Source organism: Giraffa tippelskirchi, chromosome 2, assembly GCF_054371585.1.
Source record: "Giraffa tippelskirchi isolate mGirTip1 chromosome 2, T2T-mGirTip1v1.2.pri, whole genome shotgun sequence".
NCBI lineage: Eukaryota > Metazoa > Chordata > Mammalia > Artiodactyla > Giraffidae > Giraffa > Giraffa tippelskirchi.
Genome location: NC_137276.1, coordinates 160,060,003 through 160,074,815, shown reverse-complemented (window position 1 = coordinate 160,074,815; position 14,813 = coordinate 160,060,003). Strand labels below are relative to the sequence as shown.

At 36.5% G+C, this 14,813-nt stretch overlaps 1 protein-coding gene across 7 annotated transcripts in view; it reads left to right on the top strand.

Annotated features, from left to right (window-relative positions):
- Positions 1-14,813, top strand: part of FGF12 (fibroblast growth factor 12) — a 577,758-nt gene that overhangs the window by 327,303 nt on the left and 235,642 nt on the right. Inside the window, exons 2-3 of one of the 7 annotated variants that reach the window (XM_081537450.1) lie at positions 11,877-11,924; positions 13,590-13,703. The exons of 5 other annotated variants lie outside the window; for them this stretch is intronic. The gene's annotated coding sequence lies outside the window, so the exon portion shown is untranslated. Of the gene's footprint in view, positions 1-11,876; positions 11,925-13,589; positions 13,738-14,813 lie in introns of all 7 variants that reach the window. One more of the 7 variants, XM_081537446.1, reaches the window with a different exon arrangement.

Sequence of the window (14,813 nt, the reverse complement as noted above, 5' to 3'; positions counted from 1 at the left end):
CCCACAGAGCAATATGTATTTAAGTCAACTTGGAACCAAAGAATTAGCTCTGGAGAGAGGGACACTGTGTTTGTGTTTAGCCAATGCTACTAATTAGGTTTATATAATTTATTCTCTATTTAATTCAAACCATATAATAAGAGTACTAATGAATCTTCTAATTCTTAGATAGAGAGTCTTTGTCCTGAACTCCATTCTGGCCTTCTTTCAGAAGGAGTCTAGAAGGTTAATGCTTCCTTATTCTGTACCACATTCTGGGGATGTGGAACCTTAGAAGGCTGAGCTATGAGCTGAGCTACAGGTTCTCTTAGAAGTGCAAGGAATTTAAACTTGACCATGGGCTGCTTCATGGTCATTTGTTTCGGTTGCTCAATTGTGTCTGACTGTTTGCAAACCCAAGGACTTCACTCCAGGCTTCCTTCAGTATCTCCCGGAGTTCGCTCAAACTCATGTTCATTGAATCGGTGATGCCATCCAGCCATCTTATCCTCTGTCACTCTCTTCTTATTATGCTTTCAATCTTTGCCAGCATCAGGGTCTTTTCCAATGAGTTGGCTGTTTTCATCAGGTGGCCAAAGTATTGGAACTTCGGCTTTCAGCATCAGTCCTTGCAATGAGTATTCAGGGTTGATTTCCTTTAAGAGTGACTGGTTTTGTCTCCTTGCTGTCCAAGGAACTTTCAAGAGCTTCTCTAGTATCACAGTTTGAAAGAATCAATTCTTTGGTGCTCAGCCTATATTATGGTCCAGCTGTCACATCTGTACATCACTACTGGAAAAACCATAGCCTTGACTATGTGGACCTTTGTCAGCAAAGTGATGTCTTTGCTTTTTAATACACTGTTTAGGTTTGTCATAGATTTCCTGCCAAGAAGCAAACGTCTTTTAATTTCGTGGCTGAAGCCACCATATGCCATGATTTCAGAGCTCAAGAAGAGGAAATCTGTCAATATTTCCATTGTTTCCCCTTCCATTTGCCATGAAGTGATGGAACCAGATGCCATGATCTTTGTTTTTTTAATATTGAGTTTTAAGCTGGCTTTTTCATGCTCCGCTTTCATCCTCACAAAGAGGCTCTTTAGTTCCTTTTCACTTTCTGCCATTTAAGTGGTGTTTTTTATATATATATATATATAATCTTATATATATATATATAATTTAGAAAAATTATAGGAATGTAGAATGTATTATTAGTATGCCATAATATAAGGGTAAATAGTAACAGAAGGAGCTCCATGGTAATGAGATACTTGACACTCTACATATCCCAGTATATAATGCTCAAGACATTGTAGGAACTCACTGCTATATTCACAATGAAATTCATTAAATGTGACAGGCCCATTCATAATTGTGTCTTTGCATATGCTTCCTGAAAAGCCATTTTTTCTTCCTTCTTCTTTGAATCTGTCTACCTACTTATTTCTCCATCCATTATCTATCATCTGTTGATACTCTATACAGATGAGGACATTATAAAACAGAGATGGTAAGTGACTTACCCAAAATGAGAGTGTCACAGTTAGCAGTAGACTCAAGTTCTACTGACACTCAAATTAGTCCCTTTTCTGGAATTTTTTTTGCCATTGTTATTATTATTATCCTTTTTCAAAATTTGACTGTGCCAGGTCTTAGATGTGGCATTCAGGCTCTTAGTTGTGGCATATGGGATCTAGTTCCCTGACCGGAGATTGAACCTGGGCCCCCTGCATTGTTAGAGTGGAGTCTTAACTGCTGGACCACCAGGGACGTCTCTGATTAAGTCCCATTTTACTCTGGCCTGCCATAGGAATACATAGGTAATTTGTCTTCCAGATTTATCTGTGCAGATGGTGCTCTGAATGATACCTCTACAACTTGACAGTGGGAAGCATGTCATAACTCAGTGGATGCTCAGTGTAGTTGAGAGTGTATATGTGTGTGTATATGTATATGTCTGTGTATACATACATTCCCCCCACCCTTCACCAGAGTGCTCATGTATGTACTGGAAATTGAGTGAGAATCACCTGCTGTAAAGAGGAACTGTCATATTTGGGAGCTTTCGTATCTGAATAAGCAAATTGACATCTGTTGTCTCCTTTCCTTCTGTTACAATGAAGTTGTTTTTTCCTTCTAGCTGAGACCAGTCTCCTGTGTTCTGAATTTTATCCCCTTCTACCTTCATTGGAAGGATACTTTACCTTCAATTCCCCTCTCTCTTGAATTTTTGTTATTTTAGATTCTAAATCTTTCTTAAATTAAATCTTAAATCCTTCTAAAACAGGCAAATAACCTTACCACAACCCCCAATCCTTTGTCATGTCCATACTTTCTTGTTCATGGTCAAACTTAAAAATATATTGATTGTCAACTTTTCCTCATTCCTTCCTCACACCTATATCTTTCTAATCTGGCTTCTACCCTCAATACTAAAAAAAAAAACAAAAAAACCAACTCCTCTTGTAGTGGTTACTAATAACCTCCAGTTTACTAAATCTAGGGGGTAATTTCCAATCCTCCTTTATACTACCTCTTGGTAGCACCCAATCCTTCCCTTTGAAATATTGTTTACTCCAATCTTTCTGGTTTCTCCTTAGTCTCCTTAATTAGCTTATCCTTATTTATTCTTTCTTTGGAATGAAAAAAATGAAGCTCAACTCTAGGTACTAAACACTTAAAATGTGCTCTCAGTGTTTCTCAAAAGTCAACTACTGCCACGTTTATAACCTTAGTAAAGAACTTTCTTCTGAGCTTTAAATCTGTTTATCCAACTTCTGCTTGGTGCCTCAAATTGAAAATACCCCAAGCTGAATTTGAAACTTTAATTCCAAATCTGTTCCTCTGTTAATGTTCCTCTTCTCAAAAAATGGCACCAATATCCATCTTATTAAAATCGGAAACTTTCAATTCATCCTTGACGTATTAAGCTTGGTCTGACCACCAAGATATATATGGGTTCAAAGACTGGTAAGAATGACCACTTTTAGGACTGCCTTTTCATCCCTTGGTTAATTTTCACAGCAGCATATGCACTATGCAAAGACATACACACAAGAATAAGGATACAAGTTGCCATGCACAGCTCTCCATCACCTCTCTGATATCTCACAGAGGCACTCCAAGCTCAGTGGTCAATGTAGCCATAAGGAGAGAGGGATCTTCATCTGGTCAGAGAAGTATAAACTTTGGATTTTGTCTCTCATGACATGCTGGGAAGTATGTTGCTAATTTGAGACAAATATTTCAGTTAAAGATCTACTTTATTTCTTATAAGAAAATTCTGATGGTGCCATGGTTCCATACCTGCACTTTCTGTCTGTATTGCCCTCTCATGCATCTCCTTCTCTGCTTGCATGCAATTAATAACTATGTCAAGACATTTTTACATCTTAAACTACCTTCTGTTTCCAAACACTAATCAAAGTCTATCATCCCTTGACTGGTCTACTGTTGTTCCTTTCTAATTTATCTCCCTGCCTAGCCTTCACTCTGTAATTTCTCTTGCAATCTCTACTGAGCCTTTAAAATATGGGTTAGATTATGTCATCTTTATGCTCCAAAGTTTTCAGTGTCTTTCCATTATTCTTTGTGAAAGTTAAAGTTTAAAATACAGGCTTTCCTTCTACAGGGCATTTTTACAATCTAAATTTTATAATTATAGATTTTGAAATACTGTGTTTGGAAAATAATCCATATAAATTATATAATTATGAATGATAAATGTTACATAATTTATTTGAGTTGTTTACTTGTTCTAGGTTAGTGTTAGCAAAGGAGGAAAAAAAGAATTCTGTTGCTTGGGCAGCTTGTTGCTTTCTTTGAATGATTTGTGATTTCTTTTTTTATAGCATTGCATTTTGTTATTGCTATAGGCAGTATTGAAGAACACACTAATAATTGATAAGGAAGGCTGTTATTCTTGGACAAAAGGCACATAAAATCAAAGCTATATTTGTATTGTGGTGTTTAGGTTTTTTATAGCTATGTCTTTTAAGTTCTACACCATTGGCATAGGTGGGAAAGAGGTGGCCAGTCTGGTTATAGGTAGACCTCCCGTATCAGTGGATTATTGATGGGTAAGTACAAAAAGAAGTATACCGTAAAGTGCTTTTTCTATGTTTCCCATGTATCTTCTGCTTTTTTAGTCCAGAGCTCCTCAAATGACTCCATGCTTCTTTCAGCATGGTTTATAACATTCTGAATGATCGAAACTCATCTCGAGCTATATTTCATATTCTTAGTCTCTAAATTCCAGCTGTAGTTTAAATTGTTTAAACTCATCAGAGTCATTTCTGTCTTTGAACTATTCTCTCTTATTGCTTCCCTCGTGTAGAATGTTATTAATTTCCATTTCCCACATTTTTCCTTATCCACCTGCTCCATCAAGCTAATTCCTCCTTTTCTTGAGGACTCCTTCATCATCAATATTATGTCCTGATGGAAGCTATGTTTTAGTCCTGTCTTGGTTTGTTCAGGGTACTATAACAGAAATTCCATAAAGTGGTTGACTTCTGACAGTTCTGGAGGCCAGGAAGTCTAAGATCACCAGATCCATAGATTCAGTGTCAGATGAGGCCCTGCCTCCTCACTAATGGCTTTCTTTTTCCTGTAACCTCACAGGGTTGAAGGGGAAGGGGATCTCTCTGGAACCTCTTACAGCAGCATTAGTCCCCTTCATGGCAAAGCCCTATGACTTGTTCACTTCCCAAGGGCCTTTCCTCCTAATATTGTTACCTTAAAGGTTAAGGTTTCAACACAGAAATTTTGGGAGAGGCAAACATTCAGTCCATAGCAACTCCCTTGAGACTAGGTAGGGGTCATCCACCATAAAGCCAGGAGTCCTCTAGAGCACTTCTCGTATTTGTAATTAATTTATTGTAGACTTATTTGGTTAAGTTTCCTCTTTCTTGTTACACAGTCATCTTCATGAGGGCTCTGACCTTAACTGTCTTGTTCACATTTGTGTTTCTTGGCATGATACCAAGGCCAGAGTGTTGGTGGAAGAAAGGACCAACGTAAGAATGGAAGGAAAGTAGGCAGGCAGGTAGGCAGGAGTCCTGGGATACAATTTTTGTCTTGTATCTTCCTTTGATAATGTATTTTTCAGAACTTATGTGATCTTTGGTTATTGTTATTGGTTTTAATTGTTCTGAGGAATCATGATATGGTCTCTGAGATAATTATTGTTTTATGTATCAGGCACTTCGTTGCCTTTTGGAGAAATGTATCTGTTAAGATGAGCACCTGTCTAGAACTCTGCTGTCCAGTATGGGAGTCATTAACTCATGTGGCTTTTGAGCCCTTGGAAGTGGCTAGTTCGAGTTGAGATATGTTGTGATTGTAAAATACACAGTAGATTTTGAAGATAGCATGAAGAAAAAATGCAGAATATCTCAGTAATACTTCTTATGTTGATTACATATTTTGGATATATTAAGTTAAATAAAAATATCATGAAAACCACAATTTTTCCCTTTCTTAAATATAACTGCTAGAAAATTAAAATTACCTATGTGGCTTGCATTATACCATCTTTGGATAGCACTGACTTATAGAGCACAGTATTCTTTCCCTTGCTACTGTACAGAAGAGGAGGGAAGCCATTCTGGGGATGAGGTAACTGCCTCGAACAATGTTGTATAAAGGCTTGTAAGGACTTCTATTTAATCCTTACTAGAAAAATTAGGGGCTGATTTCCCCAGGTTATTTTGCTCTCATACTAATTCCTAGACAAGACACCATTTTTGAAATAGCATCACTGTTACCCTCCCATAGTGTTTATAGTTTAGTTTATTTATTTTGTCTTGCCAGTTTCTACCCTGATAACCACCTTCCCTGTATCCTCTGAAGGCGTCTAGAATGTCATTTGGAATGTTTTCACTTAAGCAAATGAAAGTTAATAAAGTTTCAGACTGTGAAATAGACTGAGAGTTTTCCCAATGTGAGAGAGAGGATGTTGAAGTCAACCATAAATTATCTCACAACCAATATTAAGTTCCAGTACTCTGAATTCCAAGAAGATGCCAGTCCATTAAGCAAACAGATGAAATATGCTTTGCTTAAAGGTTTATCTGCAGCACAGTTGGTTGTAATTCTTAATAATGAGACAAGAAAGGGAAGCTTGGGCACCTGGAACTGAAAATACACATCACCCACTTAATTATTAGTGGATATTAATTATTATTGCTTAAGGTTGGAAATGATTTAGTGTTCTTACAGATTTTTGGCACAGCCTTTAATTTAAATCTTGTTATTAATTTCTGGCTGTTTTTTCCCCCGAGAACCATGCTATAAAATTCTCTGTTATACATCACTGTGGTATATGAATCTATTCAAATCTGGGTATTTGACAGTACCCAATAACTAAAACATAATAAAATCATAAGCCTAAAGCCTTATAATTATCACCATTATTGTTTTAAAACCATAAAACAAAATATCTAGAAATCACTGTGACAATCCAACTCCTTTAATCTTACCTGAGAAAAATGAAGAATGAAGTGAATTGCCTAAGTGGCAGAGCAAGGATTAGAACTTAAACCTTCTGACTTCTAACCCAGTGTTCTTCCTATTGACTTCTTTTGATAGTGTATTGGTGCCAATGTGTAGTGACTAGAAACTAATATTGTTAAACTAGGTAAATAAGGTGGTATCCTTGGGTATGTGAAATTTAAGAAAAATCCACAATTATTTGTGTGTGTTTGATGGCTGTGTTATGAGTGTAAAACATACCATTCTAGGAAGTAGGCACTTGTAAATATCATTGTTTTGTTGAATATTTCTAAAAGTGTTAAAGTTTTTAGTGTTCCTTATGTCCTTACTGCAGATATCAGGATACAAAGAGACATTTTTGACATTCTGCCTAGGTTATCTCCAGAATGTATGTTATAATTTGTATTTATTAACATATTACATGGATAGTCGTATACACATGTATTTATTACCTAGTTGGGCTTCCCTGGTGGCTCAGTGGTAAAGAATCCACCTGCTGATGCAGGAGACACGGATTCAATCCCTGGGTCAGGGAAGATCCTCTGGAGAAGGAAATGACAACCCACTCTAGTATTCTTGCCTGGAAAATCCCATGGAGAGAGGAGCCTGACAGGCTACAAATCATGGGGTTGCAAAAGAGTCAACACGAATTAGTGACTAAAGCAAACAATGCATGAGAAAAAGTAGGTATGAATTATTGAAGCTAGATAAGTGTTTCTTGTTCTGCAGAGTTGGAAGAAAGATTAAAAATGCAAGATAGAACAAATAAATATTATTTTCTTAAATTAGAATGTACAGTTACACCAGTTATGGAATGTTCTTAGCCATTTTCCTAAAACATAAAAAATGAATGCTGGCTCTATTGCATTTAGAAATTTTGAATAAAGCTTACTAAAATTATGTTTATCAAGAGTCAGGGATTTATTTGTTCAGCTTCTAAGTGCAAAGTAGTCATGTCCATATCTTTGAATTTTTAGAAAAGCTATTTTAATATTTAGGAGAAAGCTCAGGTCTAATTTTGATGGATGTATAATGTAAGAAAAGTTATTTTTGCACTGGGGTTCTACCCCCTCACTTGTAAAATAAAGAAAGGGAATAAGAATTGTTTTCTCAACTAAGGTTTGCAGTCCTTTAGGAAAAATGATATCTGTTTATATGTATTATTTTCCTTAAAACAATCAAATATATAATTTAAAAAGTTACTTTTCCTTTCAAGTTTAACGTTTAGAAACATATAATTAATGAGCTCCCTACTGTACTCCAGTCTCCTTGATTATTAGTTCCTGGCTCTGTTAGGCTCTCAATTACTGAATGAATGGCTCTCTGACACATAGAAGAGATCAGATAAGTGTGCTTGTGACTTTAGTCTTTAAAGGTGTTTCTTGGATTTCTCTTAATTTGATGGCACAGTTCTAACTCCAGTGATAGTTTTGAAGATTACAGAGTTTCAATGTTATCCTTGTTATGTGCCGTTTGTTAAAGACAAAAACCATAGGAAACATGGATGTTGAAATGATAAGACTTTGAGTATTATAATCTGAGCTGTTACAAAAGGACTCTGCTTCCCATTTAAAATTAGATGGTTCTGCTGGAGAGAGTATAACAACAACAGCAAAAATTGAAATGCATAGTTGAGCTGAAAACCAAAGAGGGGAACTCCTCGGCTGCCAGAAATGAAGAGGTATTTATATTCATGGAGATGAGCAGAAACTGATTTCATGTGCCTCATGGGGGATTATAGAACCAGACATGGGATTCGATAGTTGGACACTGGGGTTAGCTTGCATGCATGCACAGGGGATGGGTCCTTAGATCTGTATTAGGCAGACTGGAATGTGTAAGAGACATTGCTCTGTCTGAAAAATGGTGAGTTAGGAACATTCTCCACCTGTCAAGGAAAACTGAAAGAACTTGACACTTACATAAGGTTGTTAGTGTTACCTTACAGTGTTACCTGTAAGGAACTGGAAACCTTGAACAGGACCACTTCCTGGGGCGAGGTCTGAAATCACATTTAAAAATATTAACAACACCTCCCTGTTAAGCAAGATTTACAGTCTGAGAAGTTAATGTAAAAACTTCTCTGCAGTTGGAGAAGTCCACAAAGTATCATGACAAGCCAATGTAAATCCTTCCTCATGGTTTCACAGTTCAAGGCAGTACAAAACAACTTTCATATAAGAAAATCTTAAATAGAAACCGTGCAAAGACAGAACACTACTAACTGTAGAATTTATATCCCTGAATTCTGGATACTAGATCAATCTAAAATAAATTTTAAATTAAGAAAGTTTTAAATATTTAATAAATAAAAGAAGCAGAAATTGTAAGCAGAAATAGAGCAGTATGGAAAAAAGTAGACTCCAAATATAAAAATAGCTATATAGTAATTTCAGTGGTAAGAAAAAAAATGCATGTGTTCAAAAGCAAACTATACCCAAGTGAAGAGAAAATATTTGAATTGGAGATGAAATCAGAGAAATCACTCAGGATCAGAGAGGTAGAAATCATTGAATGAGAATTTAAGATATATTGGGTATATAAGGAGAAGTTCCAACATGCATGACGTAGGAGTTCTGGAAAATAAGAGATATAATGTTAGATCATCTACATTAGAAAGATAAAAAACAATTTTCAGAACTGAAAAATTCATGTGACCTTATCCCATCAAGTTCTTAATAATTTCTCATTTGAATTGTAGTAAAACCATATTACAGTGAAGATTGAAATATCTTAAAAGTGACCAGAGAAAAAAACATTAACCATCAGTGAATGATAGGTTGACTTACTGCAGACTTGTCATCAGCAATAATGGTTGCTAGAAGACAATGGGATAGTATTTTCAGAATGCTGGGAGAAAGTAACCATCATTTGATACAGCATATCCATTTAGCTACGATTCAAAAGAGAGAAAGAGAAAAACAATTTCCATGGCATAGAATGAGAAGCTTTACCATTTACAAGTTATTCTTGTGCCAAGTTGTGCCAAGTCACTCAGTCGTGTCTGACTCCTGTGACCCCCTGAACTGTAGCCCACTAGGCTTCTCTGTCTATGAGATTCTCCAGGCAAGAATACTGGAGTGGGTTGGCATTTCCTTCTCCAAATTCTTATTGGTTCACAAAGGCAAAGTTGAATCTAGAGGGAAGGGGTTAAAAGTACAATGGTGAGCAAAAAGTATGGAAAACATGTTGTTATATTTACTATGTAATCATTGATAAAGATCCTAAGGCAAAGATTTCGTGGGCTTAAAAACAAACTAAATGTCTATTCAATGACAGAAATGAAATGAGAGGATTTCAGATTTGGAAGATGCTTGCATTATTTGGTAGAAACTCAATGGTAACACTTATACTTGGAGTTTGCTAAATAACAAATTTATGTTAAAAATATTTAAAGTAACCACTAAGTTGATAGGAATAGACTGTACTCTCCAAATTAAGACAAGGGGGAAAATTAGGAAGTGAATAAAGTAAACTAAATCAACCCAATTGGAAGAACATAAGGATAAGTAAGGGCTTCCCAGGTGGTGCTAGTGGTAAAGAACCTGCCTGCCAATGCAGGAAATGCAAGAGGCAGGTTCAATCCCTAGGTCAAGAAGATCCCCTGGAGGAGGGCATGGCAACCCACTCTAGTATTTTTGGTTGGAAAATCCCATGGACAGAGGAGCTTGGCAGGCTACAGTCAGTGGAATGGAACAGAGTTGGGCATGACTGAAGTAACTTAGCATGCACTCATACAAGGATGAGTAAAAAAGGAAAGAAATGTAATGTAAATAGGAAACACAAACTCTGATGATGGAAATAAAAACAACTAAATCAGAAATTACAATGAATGTGAAGTGATTATAGTCATCTCTTAAGGAACTTTTGGATCAGATGAAAATTGAAAATCCAAGCATGCAATGTTTATATAATGTTGGTGAGATAATCAGATTGCTGAATGGTACACACAGCAAGATACTTTTTATGTAAAAATGTACAGTGCACAAAATAGCACTAAGTATTTTGAGGGGATACGTAAAGAGGGAGTCAAGGAGCAAACATATGAACACGAAAGCTACACATACCAAATTCAGAAATGTGGTTGGCTGTGGTTTGGAAGGTAATGTTATGGAATTAAGGAGACACTTAGAATATTTTAATTATATAAAAAGACAAGGAAATTATGGAAAATGTTAGCATTCATTAAATGTGGATGGTGAGTTCATAGATATCTGAGAGATAGTAGAGAATGGAAACCTGCACTGTGAGTTTTGGAGCCAGACGTCCTGAGCTCAAATCATAAAAGCCCTTTTACTTATGAGATGTGGGAAATTGGGCAATTACTTTATTTCTTTGTGCCTTAATCTCATCACTGTAAAATGAAGAGAAACACAAAACAAAAACAAAACCAAAAAAAATCCTTGTACGACTGTTGTAAAGTTTGAATTAATAAATGCTTTGAATCAAAATCATTTGGTAGTCCCTGGTTCATGTTAACTCATTTATTGAGGTTATAATTATCTATTTTTCACATATTTGAAATGTTTATTTCATGTTAAAAAAGAGAATTCAAAGGAATTTTTTAATGAGTATGTAAACTTATAATTAATTTGCTAATTGTAATCAAGATAAACTTCACCAAAACTTAAAATCACTGATCAAAATTCTTATACAGCACATCAGAAAGTTTATAGAGCCTGAATGGAAACTTAAAAGAGAAAGTCTCATGAACATTCTATCTAATTTGGTTTCCCTTTTATGACAATAAAGATGATCCACATGCAGAATGGGTTTTGTGTGAATACTTGGAAAGAGCTTCACATTTATTCTCCTAACTTGTCATTTTGAAACAAAACCCAGCGATTCTAAAATTAAGCTGGTTTTTTATAGAACAAAGTGGAAGATTTTGAAGTATCAAATAAAAATGTTATTTTTTCCTGCAAAAGAAAATGAATTTTTAGTTCTGTAGCACACAGATAAAATTTAATGTATGTTTTAATGTTTACTTGTTTTTCTAAACAAACATATGGCCATTTAAAATTTTACTTCTTGACAGATTGTGCCTTTTGTTACTAGAATGTGTCATATACCAACGGGAAACCATTGGCCATTTTTTAAGTAGGTAATGGTATTAAGGTCAAGCTGGCCTCCTCTACAAATTTTGGGAGAATCACTGGCTATGAATAATCCCTGTAGCACTGAACTCTGAGGTGTGTGCTTCTTGGTTTTGGCCAGGAGAGAAGCAGGCTTTTTTGCTTATGTTTTTCCATGAGTGTTCCATGATCACTCTTGCGAGTACTGTCTTGACACTCTAGTCTGATACCGCGGGCTCATATCTTTGTCCATGGAATTTTTCATCTATGTGTCTATAATGGCCCCTCATAATCATTCACAGTGACAATTCCTTTACTTCTCTTTCAGTTACTTCCAAGTTGAAAGCAACTGAGAGCCTCCCAAAGTGAATTTGAGGTATAGCATATACCTTAAATATGAATTTGATCCATATTTACATCACAAGTGTACCATCCACATTTGATAACTATTTTTACTTTTATATGTATTTATTGTTGTATCATGTAATTATTGAATTGCATTATTACAGTTTGTGTGATTATATTTTAAATAGAATTTTAACAATCTTTATTAATATATGGTGATAAAATCTCTAAAAAATTCTTATTAAATATACTTTTTTCATTTTTATTGTAATTCATTGCAAAGAGCTTGTTGTCTCTATTTGTACTTATGAGTCCCTTAGGTTTCTGGGATTACAAACTTCCAGCCACTGATTTATTCCCAAACTGTCATTTTATAGTTGAAATCTGAATCCTAGAGAGAGGAAACCAGTACATAGAACAAATATTTTTTGCTTCTTATGTTGTGTTAGTGGCACTGAGTACTGGGTATAATGTGAGGGGTAAGACTAACATGACCTCACCCTCATGGTGCTATAGAGGAGGAAATAGATATTAAACAAATACAGAAAAATAGATATCTAATTACACATTGGGATGTATGCTATGAAGGGGGAAAATTAATGTATTGGCAGAGAATCTGAATATGAAGGCAGATTTAGGTTGGGGGCTCAGGCAAGATCTCTGTGGAGTGACATATAAGCTAAAACCTGAGTTTATCTTAGGAAGAAATCAATCCAGCCAAAGGGAAATGCATGTGCAAAGATTTTAGGTCTGAAGGGAACAAAGGCACGTGTGTCTAGAGCTTAGTGAGCCAAGGAGAAAGTAAATTGTGATGATGATGGAATGGTAGACAGGAGCCAGATGGTGCAAAGCCCTCCAAGCCATGCTTAGGGTTTGACGTTTTATTGTAAATGAAATGGGAAGCTATGAAAGGGTTTAAGCAGGAAAGTGACGTGATCCAATTTATCCTGTAAAATATTAACTCTGCAGTAATGGTGTGGTTTGGAAGGGAAATAGAATAAGAGTGTAGGTGAATGTTGGAGGAATCTAGCTGGGAGCTGTGATGGCCTGGATAAGGTGTTGACAGTGGGGAGGGAGAGGAGCCAACAGTTGAAAAGAAACCCCAAATGTCTGGATCTCCTGACCCATACTCCATTGCACTATCCTGCCTGGCCTGAACTTGCTGCTGAGCTGAAGCTGATGAATGTGCTGTTGGAACTCTAAATGGCTCTTCTGCAGAAAGTATCATTACCTCTTCAACTCTCTCTGGTTGACTCTGCAGATTTTTCTTGGTGGATGCTATAAAAAAGATGACAGACAAAGATCACATTTTACAACAATGGCATTTTACCTGCAGGTAATTTAGATTTGTGGTATATGAGGGAATTCCCTAAGCTTGCCAATTTGGATGAAAAGATTTCCTCTGAGATACACGACAGTTTTAGGACAGGTCCAACAGTGCTGCTTCTTTGATGTCAGGGAACTGTCATGCCTGTGCTCCTCTGTTCATTTATTTCTGGTGCCAAAAGATGTGTCTATGAAAAAGAGGCCTTAAGACTAACTGAGAAGATTTTTCTATGCCAAGCGAGGATGCTAGTATTACAGAAGACTATTTGGATGCATGGAAGTGTCTATACTCCCCTTTCCCTCTTTTTTCCTTTTTGTATTGGGATGCCAAAAGTTTTAACTCCAGCTTAGCGTTTGCTCTTTATTCTAGGTCCATCGCTTCATAGGTTTCTACCGTTTCTATGGGCTCATCACCAAAAAGAAAGAAGAGAGGAGTATCAGCACATTAGATTTCTTCAAGAGACAACTGATTAGCAGGGACAAGGTGTACAGAGCAGAGGGTCTGGCTTCCAACCCTGGTTGTGATATTTATTACCTCTGTGATTTAGAACAAGTGATTTAACCTCTGTAAGCCTCAGTTTCCAATCTAAAAAAAGGCCTAATATCTGCCTTCAATTATTTCTTTGAGAATTCAAAGAGATAGTCCACGCAGATACCATTTGGTATATGGTATGCGTAAGTGTGTGTGTGCTAAGTCCCTTCAGTCGTGCCCGATTCTTTGCAACCCCAAAGACTGTAGCCTACCAGGCTCCTCTGTCCGTGGAATTCTCCAGGCAAGAAACTGGAGTGGGTGGCTATGCCCTCCTCTAGGGGATCTTCCTGACCCAGGGATCAAACCTGTGTCTCTTCTGTCTCCTGCATTGACAGGCGGATTCTTTATCACTAGCACCGCCTAGAAAGCCCCTGGTATGCGGTAAATGCTTGGCAATTGTTATCAGTGAATGAAAGTCAGGAGAATTTGCCCATTGCTACTGCTCTTAATATGGGTCTTCCAAACCACATTAATTCTATCTTGAGAGTTAAATCTACTACACAATCAAGGCTACTTGCAGGTTGTTGAACAGATTACAATGTGTCCTCTCTTTTAAAACATTAAAAAAATTATTACAGTTTTTAAAGATTACTTTCCATTTAAAGTTATTACAAAATATTGGTTATATTCCTTGTGTGGTACAATACATCCTTGAGCCGGTCTTACACCAAATTGTCTGTGCCTCCCACTCCCACACCCCTGTATTGCCCCTGCATTCCACTGGTGCAATGTATATTCTTTATTAACGAATTTATGTATTTTTAATTGAAGGATAATTGCTTTGTAATACTGTGTTGGTTTCTGCTATGCATCAGCATGAATCAGCCGTAGGTATACATATGTCCCCTCCCTCTTGAACCTCCCTCCCACTTGCCACTGGTACAGTATATATCCATAATTCCTCAGAACAGTCTTCAGAAATAGGTCCTAGTCATTCAAACGATTTCGCCAGAAGCAAAGTATGCCTGTGTACAAAGAAATGAAATAGCTTTCTGGATACCACACAGCTCATTTGGGACAAGGCCAGGACACCTGTGAGAGGTATGAAAAAATGGTTTTATT